Below are 18,460 nucleotides of genomic sequence, written 5' to 3'. Positions count from 1 at the left end.
AACACAGGATTAGTCCCGAGGGGCTGAGGGATTGCAAAAATGTCACCGTTGGTTAAGAAAGGGGCAAATGATAACCCGGAAAACTATAGAGCTGTCAGCTTGACATCAATAGTGGGAAAACTGATGGAGGCCATAATATGGGATACAGTAAAAATACACTTAATAAAAGTTAGTTATTACTAGGCAGTTAACATGGCTTTGTCAAGGGCAGGTCATGTCTGACAAATGTAATTGAATTCTTTGACGAGATGGCACAGTCTGATGAGGGTAGTGCTGTAAATGAGGTGCATTTGGACTTTCAGAAAGCATTTGATATGGTGCTATATGGCAGGATGGTTAGCAAATTAGAAATGTTTGGATTGATGGGTTCTTTGCGACATGCAGTAGAAGTTGGCTAAAAGATAGGAAATAGAGTGTAGGTCTAAATGATCATTTGTGAGGTTGGAGATGAGCTGAAAGTGGCGTTCCCCAGGGATCGGTGTTGAGGAGCTTGCTTTTTAAATTTTTTATACATAATTTGGAGTTGGGTATTGAGGCAAAAATCTCTAAATTTCTAGATGATACTAAGCAAGGGAGAATCGTGAATTGTGAGGATGATGCTGAGTGACTTCAGAGGGACAGTGACAAGTTGGTCAATGGGCAGACACCTGGCAGCTGAACTTCAATGCAAAGTGTGAGGTAATGCACTTTGGTAGAAGAAACACAGAGACTCAAAAGTAGAGTTGCAGGTAGATAGGAAGAAGGCGTTTAGTATGCTTTCCTTTATTGGTCAGAGTATTGAGTATAGGAGTTGGGAGGTTATGTTGTGGCTGTACAGGACATTGGTTAGGCCACTTTTGGAATATTGCATGCAATTCTGATCTCCTTCCTGTTGGCAGGATGTTGTGAAACTTGAAAAGGTTCAGAGAGGATTTGTGGGGATGTTGCTGGGGTTGGAAGATTTGAGCTATAGGGAGAGGTTGGGTGGGTTGGGGCTGTTTACCCCGGAGTGTTGGATGCTGAGGGATGGTCTTGTAGAGATTTATAAATTTATGAGGGGCATAGATGGGACAAATGGGTAGGGTCTTTTTCTTGGTGGGGGAGTCCAGAACTGGAGGGTGTGGGTTTAGGGTGAGGGGGAAAGATATAAAAAAGACCTAAGGGACAACATTTTCACACAGAGGGAGGTACGTGTATGGAATGAGCTGCTAGAGCAAGTGGTGGAGGCTAGTACAATTGCAACATTCAAAAGGCATCTAAATGGGTATATGAATAGGAAGGGTTTGGAGGGATTTGGGCTGGGTGCTGGCAGGTGGGACTAGATTGGATTGCGATATCTGGTCAGCATGGATGAGTTGGACCGAAGGGTCTGTTTCCATGCTGTACATCTCTATGACTCTATGACTCTATAGTACAACTTTGAGGGGGGATTCCAGGAACAGAGGGACCTTTGATCCATGTGTATGATTTTCTGAAGGTGACAAGGCAAGTTGAAACAATTGTTAAGAAGGCTTCCAGAATCCTTAGGTTTATAAATAGAGGCATAGAGTATAAAAACAAGGAAGTGACGCTACACCTCTGCAAATCATTGCTAAGACCACATGTAGAGAATATTGTTTCAGTTTTCATTTAAGGAAGGATGTTAAAGCTCTGGAGAGAAAATAAAAGGAAATTTAGTGAAACAGTACCAGGAATAAAGAATTCTACATTCAAGGAAAGATTAGAGAGATTGGGCATTTTTCTCCATGGAGCAGAGAAGATTGAGAGGTGACCTTATCTAAATGTTTAAAATCATGAACGATTTTAACTGGGTAAAGAAAGATATTCTGTTTCCACTAGTTGGCATGTCATTAACTAGGGGTTACAATTTCAAGGTTGTCAGCAAGCGAGCTAAGATTACGATGAGGAGAAACCTCTTTACTCAGAGAGTTGTTAGGATTTGAAAGACACTGCCTGGGAAAGTGGTGAAGGCTGATTCCATAGGAGGTTTCAAAAGAGAGCTCGATATATGTTTAAATGTGATGAAGTTAGAGGGCTACGGAGATGCGGCTGGAGAGTGGGACTAGCTGGGTAGCTGTTCTGGGAGCAGGTACAGACATGATGGTTTTAATGGCCTCCTTTTGTACTGTAAAGTTCTATGAGTCTATTATTCAATCGTGGTGAAGTCAGAAATGGATTTAAAATAAATAAATACTACCGTGAAAATTGAAGTGGTTCAGTAAAGATTTACAAAGATATTGCCAGGATCAGAAGGTTTGAGCTGTAGGAAGAGGCTGAATAAGCTGGGTCTATTTTCCCTGAAGATTGGAGGCTGAGGGGTGACCTTATAGAAGTTTGCAAGCTCATGAGGGGCATGGAAAGGGTGAACAGTCAAGGTCTTTTCCCTAGAGTAGGGGAGTCCAAAACTAAAGGGTGTAAGTTTAAGGTGAGAGGGGAAATATTTAAAAGGGACCTAAGAAGCAACGTTTTCATGCAAAGGGTGGTGCATGTATGGAACAAACTGGCAGAGGAAGTGGTGGAGACAAGTACAATTACAGCATTTAAAAGGGATCTGGACGGGTACATGAATAGGAAGGGTTTAGAGGGATATGAGCCAAATGCTAGCAAATGGAATTAGGTAAATTTAGAGCATCCAGTGGGCATAGATGCGTTGAACTGAAGGGTCTGTTTCCATGACTCTAATTAAAGAATGGGAATATAGACATCACATAATATTTTTACCTGGAACCAAGAGCATGGTACAACATTTGCAAGAGAAAATGGAATTTCTGTCATCTCTATTGTTACTTGACATCCCGGTCCTAAGAAAGATGACTAGAGTTGAGGTGAGCTGATTTGATTAATTTAAGTAAACCATTCTTCTTTTTAAATAACTTAAGGAACATGTCAATACTATTGTCACAAGATAATTATAACCAAACTGTCCCAAAGGTAAAACCAAGTCAGTATATTTTTCTCTCTGGTTCTGATTATTTGCTGTTTATTTCAATCATGAACTGTTTTTAACATTAGAAGTTATTTATAATAATTGTCTTTTGATAAGATATTGGACGAAGGCATGACATGCAAACTTATTCAGCACTCATATACTGTTATTGGTAAACATAACTGACTGTCAGATATCATCAACTTATCTTGAAATTGGTACGCAACAGGCAGTATGAAAACAACATCAGATTGTCAACTCTGCAACTTGTTTCTATCAGTTTCAATTCTGTCTTCTGATTAATGTGATGGGACATTCCCAGTGGGAAAAAAATTACCCTGTGAAATGCTAGCAAGTGAATACATGTTGAAACGCCCTCAGCATTATTCGTTTTGGCATATGTGGTGGCATTCCTTTGTAAACCCAAATTCAGATACAAATTAAATAGAATGACAGAAGTGATATGCATAAAACTTAATACATCATTTTGCTGTCGATTGCAAGTTAACTGTATTCACAAAATATGCAACCTGCAAATGCCTGAATGTTCCCCAGCAACTGGCGATCTTTGTATAAATCATAAGCTACTGATATGTTATAGAATTTCACATGCAGAGGAAAGTTATTTAGCCTATCATTGGTCATCATGGTTCCCTGAAGAAAGTTAGATTAGATTCACTACAGTATAGAAAAAGGTGCTTTGGCCCAACAAGTCACACCCGCCCTTCAAAGAGTAACCCACTCAGACCCATTCCCCTAACTAATGCACCTAACACTATAGGCATTTCAGCATGGCCAATTAACCTGATCTGCATATCTTTGAACTGTAGGAGGAAACCAGAGCACCCAGAAGATACCCACACAGACACATGGAGAACATGCAATCCCCACACAGACAGGCACCTGAGGCAGGAATCGAACCTAGGTCCCTGGTGCTGTGAGGCAGCAGTGCTAACCACCGAGCCACCGTGCCACCCATGAAGGTATTCTCTTAGTGCTCTTCCCAAACCTTTTTTTTTGTTTTTTTTTAAAAAGTATCTGTTCACTCCCTTTTAAAGATTGTGAATTTTAATTTTACTACAGCATCTGAAAGGTCATTCCATTACCTAGGTGATGCAAAAGAGAACAAACGGTCTGTTTAATGCCTAATGTCTGACTCAATGCTATTATCATTTCAGAATGGTTCCAAAATAATAGAAGAATTGAATTTAATGAAATAGTACTGCAATTGAAATGCATTAGATTTGTTGAGTATTACTGTCCTCATAATCACCTTTTGTGTCTGCCTATTGGGTCAGTATGGTTTGTCTGATACAGTACTCTATTTGTGCTGTGTTGTCTGGAAGATCAATGATGCTGCTTTGTCTCCCCAAAAGCTTTCCCTAAGCTGCTGCCTTCTTCAACTGATGGTTTTTGGTAAATTGGCATCTACATCTGATGTCACGGGAAGATGAATTTTGACAAGATGTTCATATTGTTTAACAATCGAAAGAGAATGAATATGGATTTTAATGAATATGATCTTGTATGCAAAATTGCAGCCTGTCATTCAGTAAACCTCAGTGAGTAGTTCGTGGTTATCAATTTTAAGATTCACTTCTTGTGAGATCAATGTAATATATTGTGAAGCTTGATGTGAAGAAAGCACACATTAAAATGGAATTAATATGCTAATAAATTCATTGTGACGCATCATGCTGTCCAGCAACCACAAAGCAGAAGATTTCTTATGTGAAATTATTTTTAACACAAAAGGAAAATTAGAGTTTTTCTATGCAGGGAATGTTAGTTAATGTTACTTCCATCTGACTGCTTCATGTAAAAACTTAAAGAACTGCAGATGCTGTAAAGCAGAAACCAAAACAGAAGTTGCTGCATAAGCTCTGCAGGTTTGGCAGCATCTGTGAAGAGAAATCCGAGTTAACATTTCAGGTTTGTTAACTGTTCCTCAAAACGGGTTCTGAGGAAGGGTTATTGGACCCGAAACGTTAACTCTGATTTCTCTGCACAGATGTAGGCAGATCTGCTGAGCCTTTCCAGCAACTTCTGTTTTATGACTGCTTCAAGTGTCTGTTCAATGAACTCTCAGAAGTTGTTTACTATTATACTGTACTGAAATGTTTCAAACTTCAGAAAATTTACAAACATTGCACTTTTCCTGGAAATCTGCCCTGATAATGTAATTCAGGATAGTTAATTAATATGAGGAAATTATAACTAAAAACACTGCAGCAGGACAGCAATCTCAAAGGATTAGATTATCTTCAATAATGCGAGAGTATTGTTCAATGTGCAAGTTATATTTGCAGAAAACATTATCATGAATTTACTATAACATACAGTTAACTTTGCCCTGCTTTCCATCTAGAGTAAGAGACAGACAGTGATAAACTGTTGTCTTTTCTGATGTACCACACACCACTTGGGGATCAAGACTGGGTTGTGGATGGTTGAGTAACCACAGTTATGTTCTCAATCTGCTCAAGTTTTGAATAAACGTGTAGCCAGAAAAGCAGAATCTAGCTCTATGTTGATTTTTTAAAAACATTTACTCATCAGTTGAGAGTCTTGCTGGCGAGGCTGGCATTTATTGCTCATCTCTAGTTGCCCTCGAGAAGGTGGTAATAAGCTGCCTTCCAGAACCGCTGCAGTCCATATACTGTATGTTGAACCACAATGCACTTAGGGAGTCAACTCTAGGATTTTGACCCAGCAACATGAAGAAACAACAATATATTGCCAAAGAAGGATGGTAAGTGGCTTGAAGGCGAATTTGCTGGTAGTGGTGTTCCCATGTATCTACTGCCCATGACATACTAGATTAAAGTGGTTATAGGTTTGGAAAGTGCTGTCTAATAATCTTTGAGAATTTCTGCAGGGTATCTTGTTGATAGTGTATACTGCTGCTACTGAGCATCAGTGGTGGAGGGAATGGATGCTTGTGAATGTGATGCCAATCAAGAGGACTGCTTTGTCCTGGATGGTGTCAAGCTTCTTAAGTGATGTTGGAACTGCACCATTTAGGTATGTGGGGAGTAGCCCATATACTCCTGACTTGTACCTTGTAGATGGTGGACAGGCTTTGGAGAATCAGGAGGTGAGTTACTCACCACAGTATTCCTAGATTCTGACCTGCTTTTGGAGCCACTATATTCATGTGAAGGACGGTAAAGACAAGCCAGGGAACTATAGACCGGTGAGCCTGACCTCGGTGGTGAGCAGGTTGTTGGAGGGAATCCTGAGAGATCGGATGTACATGCATTTGGAAAGGCAAGGACTAATTAGGGGTAGTCAACATGGCTTTGTGCGTGGGAAATCATGTCTCACAAACATGATTGAGTTTTTTGAAGAAGTAACAAAGAAGGTTGATGAGGGCAGAGCAGTAGATGTGTTCTATATGGACTTCAGTAAGGTGTTCGACAAGGTTCCCCATGGGAGACTGATTAGCAAGGTTAGATCTCATGGAATACAGGGAGAACTAGCCATTTGGATACAGAACAGGCTCAAAGGTAGCAGACAGAGGGTGGTGGTGGAAGGTTGTTTTTCAGACTGGAGGCCTGTGACCAGTGGAGTGCCACAAGGATCAGTGCTGGGCCCTCTACTTTTTGTCATTTACGTAAATGATTTGCATGCGAGCATAAGAGGTACAGTTAGTAAGTTTGCAGATGACACCAAAATTGGAGGTGTAGTGGACAGCAAAGAGGGTTACCTCAGATTACAACAGGATCTGGACCAGACAAGCTAATGGGCTGAGAAGTGGCAGATGGAGTTTAATTCAGATAAATGCGAGGTGCTGCATTTTGGGAAAGCAAGTCTTAGCAGGACATATACACTTAATGGTAAGGTCCTAGGGAGTGTTGCCGAACAAAGACACCTTGGAGTGCAGGTTCATAGCATCTTGAAAGTGGAGTCGCAAGTAGATAGGATAATGAAGAAGGCGTTTGGTCAGAGTATTGAGTACAGGAGTTGGGAGGTCATGTTGCGGTTGTACAGGACATTGGTTAGGCCACTGTTGGAATATTGCATGCAATTCTGGTCTCCTTCCTATCGGAAAGATGTTGTGAAACTTGAAAGGGTTCAGAAAAGATTTACAAGGATGTTGCCAGGGTTGGAGGATCTAAGCTACAGGGAGAGGCTGAAAAGGCTGGGGCTGTTTTCCCTGGAGAGTCGGAGGCTGAGGGGTGACTTTATAGAGGTTTACAAAATTGTGAGGGGCATGGTTAGGATAAATAGACAAAGTCTTTTCCCTGGTGTCGAGGAGTCCAGAACTAGAGGGCATAGGCTTAGGGTGAGAGGGGAAAGATATAAAAGAGACCTAAGGGGCGATTTTTTCACGCAGAGGGTAGTACGTGTATGGAATGAGCTGCCAGAGGATGTAGTGGAGGCTGGTACAATTGCAACATTTAAGAGGCATTTGGATGGGTATATGAATAAGAAGGGTTTGGAGGGATATGGGCCGGTTACTGGCAGGTGGGACTGGATTGGGTTGGGATACCTGGTCCGCATGGATGAGTTGGACCGAAGTGTCTGTTTCCATGCTGTACATCTCTATGACTCTATGACTCTATGTGGTGACTCCAGTTGAGTTTCTGATCAATGGTAACCCCCTAGGATGTTGATAGTGGAGGCTGCAGTGGTGGTAACACCATTGAATGTCAAGAGGTGGTGGTTAGATTGTTTCGTATTGGAGACAGTCATTGCCTGGCATTTGTGTGGTTCAAATGTTATTTGTCACTTGTCAGCCCAAGCCTGGATATTGCACAGATCCCATTGCACATGGGCTGCTTCAGCATGTGAGGGGTCGTGAGTGATGCTGAACATTGTGCAATCATCGGCAAGCACCCCCATATCTGACCTTCTGATGGAGCGAAGCTCCCATTGATGAAGCAAATGAAGATGGTTGGGCCCAGACATGACCCTGAGGAATGACAACTTTGTATACTTTTCACTGTACTCATTTATTCCTATACTTGAGTACACGTGACAGTAAAAGCAAATTCTAATTCTGAGTAACTCCTGTAGGGATGTCCTGGAGCTGAGATATATTTATAAAAGTTTGTAAATGAATATTTATCATCAATTTGTTTTTACAAAATATTAACCAACAGTGGTGAGACCGAAAGGCAGCCTTTTAAATTACTCGTGAAGCTGTTCAAAGATTTGTCATGACCAATGATCTGTTCAGCTAGTAAAGGAAAGAAGTGCATTTAGCAAGGGCTTTCAATGTAATTAATTAGAATCCACTAACTGCCTATGTAGCCAATAAAGTAACTTTTTTGGTTGGGTTAATGTATTAAGAAAAGCGTGATGTAAAACCTCTATGTCTTCAATTAGTAAGATTAAGGTTCCATAGACTGTATTGTGGGCCACAAGCTGTAGTTCTCTAATCTCTTCTAATACTCTTGACAAGAATGTTAAGAGGAGGATATGAATTTATTTTAAGCCTGGTGCTTCTCTGTTGGAAGCACATGTATTGATTCGACTTGAGATTCCAGTCAGCGGCTGTACAAAGAGCCCCTGTGTCACGGTGGTTTATTATTAATGACCAGGAACAGGATTATTTCCTTCTTTAGAGAATAGACTTTGATTTCTACCTTTGAATATATTCTGACTGTGATGACTACTGGAATAGACGTTATCTCGAAAAGGGGTCTGGTTTAAAAAAACAGTAATCCTTTTGCTTGTAAAGAGAAGGTAATTTTTCATTAAAGACATTCGTTTTTTATCATTGAGCCTGATGTGTCACAGTGAATTTATTAGCAAGTTAATTCAATTCAAAGTGTGCTTTCTTCACATTTCACCTTTTTCAGTTCATTGCTTTGATTTTCTATGAATGGCAATTATTTCAGAAGCTGTATTTCCATATCATAAATCAAAATTAATTCTTGTCACATTGCTGTGATGTTTATTTACGTTCTGATGGTGGGGCAGGGGAGAGGGGAGATGTGAAAAGTGGTTAAGAGGGAATAAAACAAAGAACTGGGGATGTTAGAGATCAGAAGCAGACAAAAACACAAATTACTGGAGAAACACAGCAGGGGTCTGACAACATCTTTGAAGAACAAAAACTGAATTAGTGTTTTGTATCCAGTGTCTCCTCTTCAGACTCTGGTAGAAACTAGAGAAAAGCGGTTTTTACACTGATGATGTGGATTGGGAGGGATAAGAGGAGATGGAGTCCAGGAGAGAGCAAGAGCAAATAGTGGGCAGACAAACGGATTGTTGATAGTAAGCCAGGGAAGAAGGCTGTGTAGAAAGGAGCTCATTTCGCGATAGGACCTGGGGTTGTGAGGGTAAGTAGTAGACGTAAAAGGAGGTGGTCATGTTCTAAAATTATTAAACTTGATGTTGAACCCCTAAGACTGTAAGGTCCTGAAATGGAAGATGAGGTGATGTTCTTTCAGCTTGTCTCAAGCCTTGTTGGAGCATTGCTGCAGGCCTGAAACCGAGACGTTGGCCAGGGAACTCGGCGGTGTGTTGAAGTGGCAGGCAGCTGGAAGTTTGGGAATCATTTTTACAGACAGAAGTCAGTGTTCCACAAAGCATTCACCCAGTCTGCGGTTCATTTCCCCAATGTAGAGGAAATTAGGAGAGGTCATTAAGAAAGGTCGTTGGATTCTAAAAATGTTAACACTGTTTTCTCTTCATAGATGCTGCCAGATCAGCTGAGTTTCTCAGGTAATTTCTGTTTTTGCTTGTTTCACATCCATCATTCTTTGTTTTATTGAATAAAGATATGTCCTGACTGTAAATGTGTGCAGTCAAAAGTCCTCTAATTGGTCTTTTCGAGATATTCGGGGAGCCATTTGGCATTTATTCAAAGGGAGTTCCAGTCTGGAGTGGCAATTCAAGAGTGGAAAAGAAGAGAAGTTGAATAGTGTTCCTCAGGAACACTTGTTGTGAGTACACTGGATAAGCTGAGAGTGAGGGAGTTAACCTGCTTCCTGCTCCTTACCATTTCCTTTTAAACCAGTTTATCTACAGCAGAAGAGAGTTGTGAAGATTTGTTGTGCCCAACATCCCACACATATACTCACTTTAGGAAAATGTTTAGGCTGTGACTTTGCTCTTTCTTTTCACCTATGAGTTAATCGAGGCATAATCTCACAATTTTTTGGCAAAAATAACTTGTGTTCTGGTGACCCTTCATACTTTAAGGAACGTCTTAGAAGAGGAAAAAGAGGTGAAGAGATTAATGGAGAGAATGGAAGTATTTTAATGTGTTAGAAGTAGTTCAGAGAAGATTTACTCGACTAATACTTGGAATGAATGGATTGCCTTACGAGGAAAGGCTAGACAGGTTAGGTCTATATTGTCTGGAGTATAGAAGAGGTCAGAGGTGACTGAATTGAACTACATAAAATCCTGGGAGGACTTGACCAAGTGGATGTGGAAAGGATGTTTGCTTTTTGGGTAGAATCTAGACTTTAAAAATAAGGGATGTCCACTTAAAATGGAGATTAGGAAAAAATGTTCTCTCAGAAGGTGTGGGTCTTTAGAATTTCCTTCCTCAGAAGGCATAGGATGCAGAATCTTTAAATAGTTTTCAGGGGAAGGTAGATAGATTGCTGATTACTAGGAGTGAAGGGTTATTGAGGGTGGGCATAAATGCAGAGGTGAAGCTAAAAGCAGATCAACCAGGATCTTATTGAATGCCAGATCAGGCTCAAAGGGGCGAGTGTGCTTGTTCCTAGTTTCAAATCCCAGAGCTTAGGGCTGATGTCACTGAAATCATTGGCTTTTGCGTGTTGCCATGGCAATCCCACACTGTGCCCCATAAAGCTATATCATATCAGTGGGCTGAATTTGAACAGAAATTGGCTAAGAGTAAATTTTGGTGAGTTTTCTGGAGAGTTTCTCTCCATGAGCCTTAGCAAGACTTACCTATTGTCTGAAATTCATCTCATCACTGCAAGCCCCAGTTGCCATGCCCTTCTTCATGCCAGAGGCAACATTACTTGGCATTCCATATGAACATATGGGATAGGAGGAGCAGGAGTAGATCATCTGGCCCATTAAGCCTGATCCACCATTCCGTAAGATCATGACTGATCTTTTTGTGGACCCAGCTTCACTTACCCATCTGCTCACCACAACCCTTAAATCCTTTACTGTTCAAAAATCTATCTTTACCTTAAAAATCTTCAACCAGGTAGCCTCACTGGGCATGGGAATCCACCGATTCATAACCCTTTGGGTGAAGAAGTTCCTCTTCAACTCTGTCCTAAATTTACTTCCCCTTATTTTGAGGCTATGGCCTTTAGTTCTAGTTTCACCTCCAATTGAAGCAACCTCCCTGCTTCTATCTTATCTATTCCCTTCATAATCTTATGTTTCTATAAGATCTTCCCCTCATTCTTCTAAATTCCAATGAGTATGTTCCCAGTCTATACTATCCCCATAAGCCAACCCTCTCAACTCCGGAATCAACCTCTCTGCACCCTCCCCCCCATGCCAGTACATTCTTTCTCAAGTAAGAAGACCAAAACTGTACACAGTACACCAGATGTGGACTCACCAGCACCCTGTACAGCTGTAGCATAACCTCTCTATTTTTACACTCTATTCCTCTAGCAATGAAGGACAATTGCCAGGGAATTTCTGGATTCCTGGCACCAGCATCATTATTGAAGCTCAACTGGGCATCAGGCCAAGTGCTGCCAGCTAGGAGTTGCCCTTTGTCCTTTACCATGCACATAGTGGGACGGGCACCAAAAACAAACATTTCTTAGGGTATTTAGCTGGCACAGCTGACCCTTCATTACAAATACAAATGCACATTCATTAATGTATTGCTTTTTAAAAACTAAGGTACATGGATTACCTGATCTTAGCCTCATCTGACATTAGAATCATGTCTACACTTCCCCACTGGTCAGTGTAACCTCCAGCATCACCGTGGTACACTGTCCTCCTTTTGAAGCTAGTGTGGTTGTGACCATAAATCACTCCTCTTCCATTGTAGCCTATGCCCTCCATTGTACTGCCACCTTTCTCCTTACATGTTGTGTTTCCCCACTTCACAGTTATTTTCCCAACTGCATCCCACCATGCTGCTTCCATTTCCCAAAAAAGACTTCCCATACCCTTTACCACACCTTTGGCCCCTGATAACTCCCCTTTGAATTTCTTTGAGCTGACCCTCAGGACTAACCACATCCCAAACCACTGACTGACTTGAACAGACAGCTCCAACTGATATCTGACCAGACCCCCCACTGCTCTGTGTGCAGATCCTCAACTGATTTACTGCAACTCACCAGACTGGATGCACTGGTCTGGCAGGACTCAATGTGACCGTTTCCTGGAGTATACTGACACAGAACCCTAACCTGGAGGACCCAGGGCCAAATGACTGTGTGCAAGATCCTTGGCTGATATTGGATGTTGTCCTTGACTCACTGTGTTAGCAGTGCCTGACTGAAAACTCCTCCCTTGGCCTGAGTGAGGACAGTACACCTTTGACTTTGAGACATGGCCATTTGGTTGAAGCACATGCAGGGTATTTGCCTGCATATACTGCTGGCACATGTGATGTAGATGTGGAGATTGACATAGCTCGGTGTCAAGCACCATGTACCCTCTTGACTGCTAACTATTGATAACCATGACAAGCTGCCTAGATACGTGCCTGTACTAAACAGCAAGGCAAAACAAAAATCAAGGGGTCAAACATAAAAAATGTAAGACAAGAAAGCAAGGTAAGACAGATGCAATGTGAATGAGTGCTAAGAGAACAAGTGAAGATCCCTAAGATGCAGCCTAGTCCCTTCCATGAGTGAGGTGCTTATTCCTGCATGCAAAGTGTCCTGGCAACAAGTTTGCAAAGATGGGTGCCAGTGTACGGCAAAGTGCAGCTTTGAAGTGCAGAACTATACTGTAAGTGGGCCAGAAGATGTGCTAAGGCTGGTATATGGTCAATGTGAACCTCCTGTTGGAAATTGGGCTTCTCCCTTAAACCTGTGTCACTCAGCATTCCATATTTGGTACTTCCTGTGTATCATGAGAGATAAGTTAATTGTATCACATTAGTGACTAGCCTTCCACTAACATAAACAAATAATTTATAAGGTGCTACACTACTCTATTTTCAAGGCAATGTTTTTGGAGCTAGGAAACATTTATTCTTAGAAGGAATGAAAGCTAATCTTCAAATGGAGTCAGGCCAGGGGACAACTGTCATCGTGACATCATGAGTGCTGCCCATGGTCATTGGCCAAGAGGGTTCAGACAAGTGATTGATAGCAGACTTGGCCCAAAAGTATTCCATGTCAACAGAGATAAGTGGTGAGAGATGGCTCTGAGCAAGAGCAGGCAGATGGGTCACATTTTAGGAGCAAATTACTGCAGATCTGGAACCTGTACGCAAAACAAAAAAATGATGGAAATCACAATGGGTCAGGCAGCATCCGTGGAGACAGAGCAAGCTAATGTCCAAAGATGTGCAGGTCAGGTGAATTGGCCATGCTAAATTGCCCATAGTGTTAGGTGCATTAGTCAGAGGGAAATGGGTCTGGGTGGGTTACTCTTTGGAGGGTCGGTGTGGACTGGTTGGGTAGAAGGGCATGTTTCCACACTGTAGGGAATCTAATCTAATCTAATGTTTCGAGTTGAGATAACCTATCATCACCATCTTCTTGAGGAAGACTGAGGGTTTGCCTATATCAGCCCGAGTGAAAGACAAACCCACCAAAGACAGCCATGAAAGACTGCAAGATGTCTGAGACATGAGAGTGTCCTACATCTACTCCTTCATTCTCTTTGGGATCAGTGAAGCATTCTTACTAATTCACTAATGTATTATATCTGAACTGCTGCTTCTTAAGAAACTGAATAAATTATTCAAAAGTTGCTCTAATTTATTGGCAGCCTATGTTAGGTAACTGTGATCAAAAACCCCACAGAATTAACATTCAGTGGGTTGGGGAGGAGGGAGCAGTGGGGCTTCAGACTGAAGCTATCCACAGAATGTTGCCTGAGATACTGGTGACTGCTGAGTACACTGGAGCCTAGAGGAGCACATGGCAAATGGAGTTACCTGATACTTAGTCTGATTTCTATGTTGGGTGTTTTCACAGTCTAATTCTGTCTAGTGGGTGGGAAACTGCACATCAATGGAATGAGTTTAGGTAATAATGGCATGCTAATGCATGCAAATAAATGCAAAGAGATCTCTCGCCACTCAGTAGTGAGGTTCTTATCTGGCCATTCAAAATCTGTTGGAGATTCAGACTTTTACCTCTTGATGTTATGAATCTAATTTCTGCTAATCTCACCTTGCTTTCCCAACTGTCTATTCGTTCAGTGACTGGGGAGATTCCACCCAGTATTTCTGAAAGTTAATTATTGATAAGAGTGAAGTTTTATTAGCAATTTTGCATGGCTGTTGATAGGGCAATCTTTTGTTTTCTAAGAATTCTCTCCTTTTCTAAGGTAATGATTTACCCTGAACATGAATGCTCACTCTGCCCAAGTGCTAAACCCATTATGACTTGGTCTCACATGCCTTCCTAGTTGGCATGAAAAATTAGAAATGTAACAGGACTTCTTTCTGTCAACTATCTAACTTATACTTAAAGTTGTTCTAAATTATACAAACAATGATTATGAGAGTATGGCATGAACCATGTGGTTAATCTCCTGACCCATTTTAAGAATCTATAAAGCACAGATTAGGATCATGATGTAAAACTCACCATGTTCTGGCTGAAGGCTACTTTAGCAATGTTCAAAAAACTCAAACTTATTCACGACAGCAGTAGATGAGCTGAGATAGGCAATGTAACAGAGATCGAAGCAAGTGGAAAATGGCAGGTACATGGCACCAGAACTTCGGCTCATGCTGAAATAGGATGCCATAGTTACAAATGGTCTGGTTCAGTCTCAGAGTCTGGCCAAAGAAATGGATTGAATTGACAGCTAGTGAATAGAATTGTTTGGCATGGACAAAAGGTGACAGATTGCCAGGCAGAAATAGTTTGGGTGTTTAATCTACAGTATTCCCAGGCAACTCCTAAACTGTCTCATAAAATGAAACCCCTGGCTCACATTCATTGAGTTTTTGAAGAAGTGATGAAGAAGATTGATGAAGGCACAATGACAGATGTTGCCTTTCTGGGCTCAGTAAAGCATTCAACAAGGTTCTGCATAGGGAACTGGTTAGATGACATGGAATACAGGAAGAGTTAAACATTTGGATACAAAATTGGCTTGAAGGTAGGAGACAGAGGGTGGTGGTGGAAGGTTCCTTTTTAGACTGGAGGCCTGTGACCAGCGGTATGCCACTAGGATCGGTGCTGGGTCCACTGCTTTGTATCAATTATGTAAATGATTTGGATGTGACATAGGAGGTATTGTTAGTAAGTTTGTAGATGATACCAAAATTCATGATGTAGTGGTGTGGACAGCGAAGAAGATTAAATAAGAGTACAATGGAGCATTGATCAGATGGCCAAGTAGGCCAAGGAGTGGCAGATGGAGTTTAATTTAGATAAATGTAAGGTGTTACATTCTGAAAAGGCAAATCAGGGAAGGACTTATACACTTAATGGGAAGATCTACCGAGTGTTGCCGAACAAAGAGACCTTGGAGCGCAGGTTCATTGTTCCTTGAAAGTGGACTCGCAGGTAGACAGCGTAGTGAAAACATTTGGTACACTTGCCTGTATTGGTCAATGCATTGAGTATAGGAGTTGGAAGATCTGAGTTATTGCCAGTACCACATGCTAGTGAGGCAAGGAATAGAAAGGTAGGACAGATGAATGTGTGGCTAAGGAACTGGTGCAGGTGGCAACGTTTCAGATTATTGGCTCATTTGGACCTCTTCTGGGGCAAAAGTGATCTGTACAAAAGGGACAGGTTGCGCCTAAATTGGGGGGTAACCAATTTCCTCACAGGAAGGTTTGCTAATGCTACTCAGGATGGTTGAGAGTGGAAGGGGGCTGGGAACCACATCAGCATGTCCGTAAGTGGAGGGATTGAGTGGAAGGTAGACGTTAGGACTAGTAAATCAGAAAAAATGGACAGGTAGAGACAGGTGAATGAACACAATCGTACTAATGGGCTGAAGTGTATTTATTTCAATGCGAGGAGTAGTATAGGTGAGGCAGATGAAGTTAGAGCCTAGATCAGTACATAGGACTATGGCTATTACAGAGACTTTGATGAGGGAGAGACAGGACTGGCTGCTCAATGTTCCAGGGTTTCATTTCTTCAGACGAGTTGGAGAGGAAGATAAAAGAGGTGGAGGAATTTCATTACCAGTCAGGGAGAATGTTACATCCGCACTCAGAAAGGACACACTGGAGGGCATGTCCACTGAGGCATTATGGGTGGAGCTCAAAAATAAGATGAGTGCAATTACTCTAATAGGATTATACCATAGGCCCCCAACAGCCATCAAGACATTGAAGAACAAATATGAAGGCTAATTATGGAAAGGTGCAATAAAAACAGTTGTCCTAGTGGGTGACTTCAATTTTTAGATGATTAGATTCCCTACAGTGTGGAAACAGGCCTTTCGGCCCAACAAGTCCACACCACCTCTCCAAAGAGTAACCCACCCAGATCCATTCCCATACGTTACACTTACTCCTGACTAATGCACCTAACACTATGGGCAATTTAACATGGCCAATTCACCTGACCCACATCTTTGCATTGTGGGAGGAAACGCACGCAGACATAGGGAGAACGTGCAAGCTCCACACAAACAGTTGCTTGAGGTGGGAATTGAACCCACGTCCCTGTGAGGCAGCAGTGCTAACCACTAAGCCACCATGCCATCTCCTATATTGACTGGATCTCCTTTAGAGCAAGAGTCTTAAATGGGGCAGGACCTGTCATGTGCCAAGAGGATTTCTTGAAACAATGCGTGGATAGTCTAAATGGAGGAGGGCGATACTGATCCTTGTATTGGCTAATGAGCCAAGTGATTGACCTTTCAGCCCGAGAGCATTTTGGAAACAGTGATCATAACTCCTTAAGTTTTAAGATACCTACAAACAAGGATAATTCAGGACCATGTGGCAAGGTACCAAACTGCGGGAGAGCAAATCACGTCAGTATTCGGCAGGAACTAGGGAGTGTTAATTGGTTGGAGTTATCATCACACAAGTCCACATTTATCATGTGGGAATTGTTTAAAGGCCTGCTGATGAGAGTTAAGGACTAGCATGTTCCAGTAAGGAAGAACAACAAGGATGGCAAATTAAGGGACCCTTGGATAATAAGTGAGGTTGTAAATTTAGTCAAAAGGGAAATAAGAAGCATTTGCAAGGTTTAGGAAGCTAAACTCGGACTCGGCCATGAGGAATATAAAGAAAGTAGGTAAGTACTCAAGCAGAGAATTAGGAGAGCAAGAATGGGCCATGAAATGACCTTTGCATGTAGGGTTAAAGAGAATCCAAGGCATCTTATAGATACATTAAAAACAAGAGGATAAATAGGGGGGAGGTAGGGCCATTCAAGGATAAAGAAGGGAACTGGTGCTTGGAGGCAGAGGATGTAGGTGAGATCCTTAATGAGTACTTTGTATCTGTATTCACCCAGGAAAAGGATATGGAGGAAAGTGAGATTTGTGTGGAGCATATTAATGTGCTAGGGCATTTTGAGATTAAGGAAGAAGTGGTGATGGGTTTCCTGAAGCATATTAAGGTGGATTGATTCCTGGGGCATGAAGGTATCGACACTGGGTTATAGAGAGAGGCAAGAGAAGAGATTGCTGGGGCCTTAACCAAGATCTTTGTATTCTCGCTAGCCAATGGAGAGATACTGGAGTATTGGCAAGTAGCTAATGTTGTTCCTCTGTTCAAGAAGGGAAATAGGGATAATCCAGGAAACGATAGACAGGTGAATCTCACATCGGTGGTTGGGAAGCTATTGGAGAGAATTCTTCTGGCATTTGGAAAAGCATAGCGTAATTAGGAACAATCAGCATGGCTTTGTGTAGGACAGGTCTTGTCTTACTAACTTGATTGAAGTTTTCGGGGAGGTGACAAAGGTGATCAATGAGGGTAGAGTAGTGGATGTCGTTTGCATGAATTATAGTAAGGCTTTCGACAAGGTCCCTCATGGTAGGTTCATCCAGAAGATTAAGATGCATGGGATCCATGGTGACATGTCTGCGTGGATTCAGAATTGGCTTGCCCATAGAAGACAGAGGGTAATGGTGGAAGGGTGTTTTTCAGGTTGGAGGTCTGTGATTAATGGTGTTCCACAGAGATCTGTACTGGCCCCTCTGCTGTTTGTGATATATATAAATGGCTTAAATTAAAATGTACATGTAAGTTAGCAGACAATATAAAGATCGGTGGAGTTATGGATAGTGTAGAAGTTTGTCAAAGGATACAGTGGAATATAGATTAGTTGAAGATATGGGTGAAGAAATGGCTGAGGGAGTTTAATCTGGTTAAGTTGAGCTGCTACATTTTGGGAAATATTAAGGAAAAGTATACAGTTAACGGCAGGACCGTGAACAGCATTGATGTTTAGATGGATCTTGAGGTTCAGTCCAAAGATGTGCAGGTGAGGTGGATTGGCCAAGCTAAATTTCCTG

General features: G+C 41.7%; 1 long non-coding RNA gene across 1 annotated transcript in view; it reads left to right on the top strand.

The window, feature by feature from the left end:
- Positions 1–3,817: 3,817 nt before the first annotated feature.
- Positions 3,818–18,460, top strand: part of LOC148147655 (uncharacterized) — a 112,905-nt gene continuing 98,262 nt past the window's right edge. The window contains exons 1-2 of the long non-coding RNA XR_015759489.1: positions 3,818–3,888; positions 9,556–9,583. This is a non-coding gene — a long non-coding RNA (uncharacterized LOC148147655). The remainder of the gene's footprint in view (positions 3,889–9,555; positions 9,584–18,460) is intronic.

The sequence above is a fragment of the Chiloscyllium plagiosum genome, unplaced genomic scaffold, assembly GCF_037043375.1.
Source record: "Chiloscyllium plagiosum isolate Xiang-an unplaced genomic scaffold, Cpla_swu_hap1 HiC_scaffold_15, whole genome shotgun sequence".
Lineage (NCBI taxonomy): Eukaryota > Metazoa > Chordata > Chondrichthyes > Orectolobiformes > Hemiscylliidae > Chiloscyllium > Chiloscyllium plagiosum.
This window is presented reverse-complemented; position numbering and strand designations above follow the sequence as displayed.